This window comes from Neopelma chrysocephalum, unplaced genomic scaffold (assembly GCF_003984885.1).
Source record: "Neopelma chrysocephalum unplaced genomic scaffold, ASM398488v2 Primary Assembly neopelma1_90192, whole genome shotgun sequence".
NCBI classification, from domain to species: Eukaryota; Metazoa; Chordata; class Aves; order Passeriformes; family Pipridae; genus Neopelma; species Neopelma chrysocephalum.
This window is the reverse complement of record NW_020919051.1, coordinates 1-6,204: the sequence shown is the minus strand read 5'-3', so window position 1 is coordinate 6,204 and position 6,204 is coordinate 1. Positions and strand designations below refer to the sequence as shown.

Below are 6,204 nucleotides of genomic sequence, written 5' to 3'. Positions count from 1 at the left end.
CCCCCCCCCCCAAATCCCGGACCCCCCAACAGGGATCGGGGATCCAGGGACTGCGGCAGCTCGGACAGGAAAGGCTGAGGGAGCTGGGCCTGCTCACCCTCGAGAGGGGACCCCATCCGTGTGGAGGGGTCAGAGGAATTGATCCCATCCCATCCCATCTGCTGAGGGGCGGGGGCACAGGAGGAATTGATGCCCAAAAATTTCCACCCGGACATGAGGAAGAATTTCTTTGTCGTGCAGCGACCGAGCGCTGAACAAGTTGCCCAGGGAGGGTGTGGAGTGTCTCCCTCACTGGGGATATTCCAGAACCGTCGGCACGCAATCCATGTGCTCTGGGGTGGATCCCTGCTGGAACAGGGAGGGGGGACCAGACGGGACACTGCGGTCCCTTCCAGCCTGGCCCGTCCTGTGAGGACCCCAGCCCGGCCAGGTCCTTGCGCACGAGAGCCCCGCGTGGCCGCTGCCCTGTCCCTTCCCTTGGCACAGGCAGGGGACAGAGCTGATAACAGGTGGCAAGGACGAGGCAAAGCGCTGCCAGCGCCTTTCCTGCCTGTCTGTGACCTTTCTCTGCCTGTGCTGCAGACATAGGATGGATTAAAGAACCACCCCTCCTCCTTCTTCTTTTTTTATCTTTTGTGTTTTATTTGAACTTTGAGGCATTACGGGGTTGGTGCAATTTAAGTGGGATAAGTAACACAAGTTTAATTCCCGATGCTGCTGGATTTGGTCACCTGTGCAGGCTGATCCTGGTGGAGCCCAGGGGGTACAAAAGCCCAAGGACCTGCACAAACAGCTTTGGGGGCTCTTCCAGGAGTCTTCAGGCAGGGCCCATCACTGCTAGCCCTTCCAGGGACAGGGCAGCCACAGCTCCTCCTCATGGGGAAGCAGGGTTTTCCTGTATCATTTATATTTTTGGGTTCTTTATTCCTGCACTTCAGAGCCCACCCTGGCTCTGGGACAGCCTCGGGCTCACAGACACTTCAGCAGCAGGAGTGGTGATGGAACAGTGAGTTCCCTGAGCCACACACTCCAGGGCCAAACTCCAGGCAATTTCTTTTTAAGATGCATTTCAAGACCGAGGCAGTGTTAGAGAGTGCGAGACTGTGCTCGAGCAGGAAACTACACTGACTTGGGAGCACGTGGGGGGATATGTGCCTGCTGCAGGCAGGAATTACACAGCCAGAAAATCTGATTTGGGGCTTTGTAGCTAATGAAATTACTGGGGGAACAGACCGTGTTCTCACATCCTTCCATCCAGACCAAACCTGGAAAATTCGGGCATGGACACTTTTATTTATAGATACAAACGTGTCTTTTACATAAAGAATCTTCCTCTGGTGAAGCATTTTTGTGAAGGAGCTAAAAGAGAAAGGTTGTCAATCACCTCCAGCCCCAAATCCCAGCTCCTGCAGAAGTGAGGGGGAGTGCTTGGCTTGCTGAGGGATTGGTCCCAAATCACTGATAATAACCACATACAGACCTTACAAAACCCGGGATTACGACAGGTGCTGAGTTCATCCTCGCTGGTGCTCCCAGAGCTCCAGGCGTGCTAAAACCTGCACCTGCACACTGCCTGTCTGCCCTGCCCAGTGCTCCCAGCCAGGCACAAACACTGGGGGGGGGAGGGATTGCTTCACACCCCGAAATCCTGCGGCAACGCTCCCATCCGAGGGCAAAGAGAGGCACGAACACGTGAAAAAGAGCAAGTTATTAAATACATCAACCTGAAAAAAAACCCATGGGTTTGGAAGGTGATTTTTTTAGGCTATGAAGATGGTGAAGGGTCAGGGGAAGCCACGTGAGGAGTGGCTGAGGGCACTTGGTGTGTTCAGCTGGAGCAGAGCAGGCTGAGGGGAGACTCACCAGGGGCTGCAGCTCCTCCCGAGGGGCAGCTCCGAGCCCTGCTCGGTGTGACAGGAGCCAGGGAACAGCTGGAGCTGTGCCAGGGGGGTTCAGGTTGGATCTCAGGAACAGGTTCTCCCCCCAGAGGGTGATCAGGCACTGGAACATCACATCAGAGGGCAGGACAGTTGTTTATAGCCTGTATACGTATAGCAGAGAATAGATTCCAAAATATTCCATATGTTATTTTACACAAGCAAATAAAAGCTCTGGGCTTTATCTTTCCCACCTGCTCTTCCCACTGAATCCAGCGAGAAAATCTCACCTCACAGTGAAGAGGTGGTGGTGGGACACTCCCTAGAAGGAAATGTGATTTCAGAGCAATTACCATATGTGATTTGGAATATATTGCAGGGTAAGGAATACCCAGCAATGACTACTGGCCATGCTGAATCAAATCCCATATTTAGGACAGCTGGGGGGTTTTGCTGTGACTTACACAGGAGCAGAAATGATTCAAAATGTCCCTCGATTCTTGACTGAAATAGTTGCAAAGGATTAGGTAAAAACGTGTTCAAGGTTCAAGTTCCTTCACAGGAAGGGCTGTCAGGCAGCACTGATCTGTGTTTTAATACAAACACACAGATTCACAAAGTTCAGACCCAAACTTTCCAATAGTTTTACTGGATTTTGAGTCATAACCACATTCTGCTTTGGACAAGGGGTGGTTAAATCCACGCCTTTTCCTATCATGCCCGGAAATTGGACACAGGACATTATTTACTATCATTCCATGACTTACAAGCACGTGCTCTGTGAACACGTGCCACTCCGTTTTCTCAAAACAAGGAAGTTTAGCCTTAGCAAAGCACGTAAATAAACTCCAAAAAAAAATACAGGGAAATTGATTTTTACCTTTCGTGACGCCAAATTCGGGTTCCGCCTCTCTCCCCCAGGCTCTGATAACGTCCCCAGGGCAAACACAGGGCAGATCATCCCAGGTGAGGGGGGTGGGTGACACATCCAGCCTGGCACTGCTCACACCCTGGCAGGCAGGTAATGGAGAGAAAGGTCAGATCCCTTCCTAAAGAAAAATCATGGTTTAGCTGCTTTAAAAAAAGCCTTAGAAAGGGAATGTTAATCTTCACAATGCTCATTCTGCCTGTTTGCAGGGACAATCACTCACACACCACCACATTCTCTCCAGGTGAGCTGCCATCGCTGACACAATCCACGAGATGGGCTGTTCCTGGGCCCAAGTACCCCTTCCAGCTCCAGGAAGTGCCCTAAATCCTCCTGTAAAGCTCCAAAGTCTCAGCATTCCCAGCCCAGGAAGAGAAGCTGCAGAACAAATGAGAAAGTGAAAGTGAATATCCAGTAACGGTACGGGGAAAAAACGCATTAAAAATAAACATTTAGTTTGTCATTATTCATAATCTGATTCTCCTTCCAATATTTTTGCATTTTTACAGGGTGAATTTTGCGTTCCTAAGGATTTCTATCTTGAGCAAATTGCATAAAAATTAATGAGTATAGAAATACAGCCTAAGAAAAGGATACTGAAGTGAAGTGTATGAAGACAAATTTATCAGGAAGGCCTCTTGGGCATGGAGTAAATCCAATGGTCCTCACATCAGCTGTGCTATTGGAGATTCCCAAACTACCTTATCTTTTCACACCTTTACTACAGTGGGTTTTGGTGTTGGTTTTTTTTTTTTTCAATTCTACTCTCGGCTTTTCAATTTTAGATGGAAAAAAATCATTGAACTAAAGCAGCCGAATACACTGAAATAAAAAACCTGCAAAAGAACGCAAAGAGAATGTTTTACACCACCTGATAGATGGTAAATATTAAATATTTATACTGAAATCCATCCTGACCCACCATGAATATCTGAACTAAACAGGCATGCAAAACAAACACTGACACACAAGCCCTTGAGGCTCCCCATTTGCTCTCGTTTTAAACTTAAACATCTTAAATTAAGTAATATCAATGCTTATGGAAAAGTTTTCTGGAGTCTCTGGAGTCTCAGCCACTTGAAATGTCGGCGGTTATTTGTAACTGAACAGAAATATTTTATCCTTCTGTGCTTGGGGACACAAACCTGTGGTTATTCAGCATTTCAAAGCCGCAAGCTCCGGAGGAAAAGGCGATTTCCATCGCCCCCGTGTGTCTAACGCAGAAAACGCCAAAAAAAAATCCACCCCACAGCCTGGAGAAATCCCAGCAGGACTTTGTGATTCACCTGCAGACTGATAACGGTCTCACTTATTTCTGTATGTGTGGCCTCTGGGTTTGGTGGGCACAGGTGCCCCCCAGAGCTGTTGTGTTTCACCTGGGGCTCAGCCTGGGCAGGGAAGCACAAGGAAGCACAGGGAAGCACACCTACCTTCATTTCCTAAGCAGTTTTAGGCTTTATCACTCACCAAAAAGCCCCAGGTGGTCCGGGCCCAGCCTGCCTGGCATCACCTCTGCCCGTGCCAGAGCTCCGGTGGAAATCCCACCAGCACTCGGGAGATAATCCATCCCTTCACCCTCCAAAAATCACACAGCCCTCAATTGTTATGGTGACTTTTCAGGAAGAAATGACTTAATCCTGTGCTCCCCACCCCATTGAGTGAACTGCTGAGGTTGAACAGTCGGACTCTACTCCCACATCTCACTGTGACTTGGGATCAAGTCACTGAATTTCGGTTTATCCAGTTCCCTGTCCCCCAGCTCCAACACCAGCCTGGAGTGGGACAGGAGGGCCCAGCCCTGAGCCCTCTGGATGTCACACACACAGAGAACAAACACCTGAGAGCGTTTCATTGGCAGAAACTATCAGTAAATCATTTCAAAGAGCAGGTGAAAATGACCTCATTTGTTAAAACCTCTGAGTGGCAGCATGTGAACTTCTTGGAGTGTAACTGGAGTGGCAAATGTGCTCCAGTGGGAGGCTGGGAATTAAACTGAGACCCTTTGGAGCCATTTCACACGTGCCATTGAACAGCCACTGGGTGGTGGCACCTTTAGGCCTCTGCTAAGCTGGAAACCATTTGAACAGACTTCAGAAAAAAAGACATTTTTTATCACTGCTCCCTCCAGGAGCCACCAGGGGTCTGTGCCTTCAGTCCAGTTCAGCCAGGAGATGTCACACCAAAAACTACTGATCTGAAAAACCTGTAAGACTCCACGAATTGTTCAATGTTCCTCGTGAATATTTTTCCTTCCCTTGCCAGAGGCAGAATAGCAAGACCTTACACAAAAATATCCAAAGCCATGGTCATCCATGGCTGCAGGTCTCAGAGAACCCTTTTCACCTGAAAACATCCACCACCTTTCCCTCACCTCTTCCTGGGAACAGCAGGAGCCAGCTGTTCACCCATATGTTGATTCCTTCCATTAACCACCCAGAGTCTTAATTCCCAGATGCAGGAAAAACCTGTTAGCATAAGCAATAAATATTTCACTGACATTCCAAACTCTGCCTCTCCCAACTTCTAATTTTTTTTCCCATAATTTTTCACGTGCATTTGGAGCCTGGGCAAAAGGAAAAGGAAATAAATTCCGGTGTTTTTAGTCTTGCTGTTAAATTCCAACAAGGAACTTAGGTGGACAAGAGGGAAGGGCTTCAAACTGGTAGAGAGGAAGGTTAGATCAGATATTAGGAAGAAATTCTTGGCTGTGAGGGTGGTGAGGCCCTGGCACAGGTTGCCCAGAGAAGCTGTGGCTGCCTCATCCCTGGAGTGTCCAAGGCCAGGTTGGACAGGGTTTGGAGCAACCTGGTCTAATTAACAGCTAATCTAACCCTGCCCTCCTTTACCTTAAGGTTTTGTGTAAGCATAAACCCAAGCATAAATATTTGAGGTCCCTGAAATACCAGTTACATCGCCAGCACCAGGGCACCATAAGCACACAGAGAATCACTTACTATTTGTGTTAAACCCCATTTTAACTCAGCATCACTGTCACAATTGCCCCAGGCTCCCCTTGGGAACACAGGGCAGCACACGAGGCCTCGTGGAGGTGACAAGGGACAACACGAGGTGTGAGAGCCCCTGTGCCAGGAGGGCTGTGCAGGCTGCCTAACAACAACAGTTATGACTATTTCAAACAAAGCAACCAGATAAATCGTCCCCCAGCTTTGGGGGTTTATGCAAGACTGGTTAAACCCTGTTCAGGTCCCTCCACAGCCCAAGCCCACGAGCACCTGGCTCACACAGTGCAACGGGAAGCAGCAGGGATGGCACTGGAGAGCCCTTTCCCCACGAAAATCAGCCAAGATTTCCCTTTGCTACCTCGGGAACTGCAAGGACGAACCTGAAAGGGTGAATAACCGTCAGGAACCATTGGAAGCCGGGGGTAGTGACTGAGGG

At 49.0% G+C, this 6,204-nt stretch overlaps 1 long non-coding RNA gene across 1 annotated transcript; it reads right to left on the bottom strand.

The window, feature by feature from the left end:
* Nucleotides 1–627: 627 nt before the first annotated feature.
* Nucleotides 628–4,737, bottom strand: LOC113979877. Its single transcript, XR_003538011.1, has 3 exons — nt 4,574–4,737; nt 782–4,120; nt 628–746 (listed from the first exon to the last, which is right to left on the bottom strand). It is a non-coding gene; the product is annotated as an uncharacterized LOC113979877 (long non-coding RNA).
* Nucleotides 4,738–6,204: the final 1,467 nt, after the last annotated feature.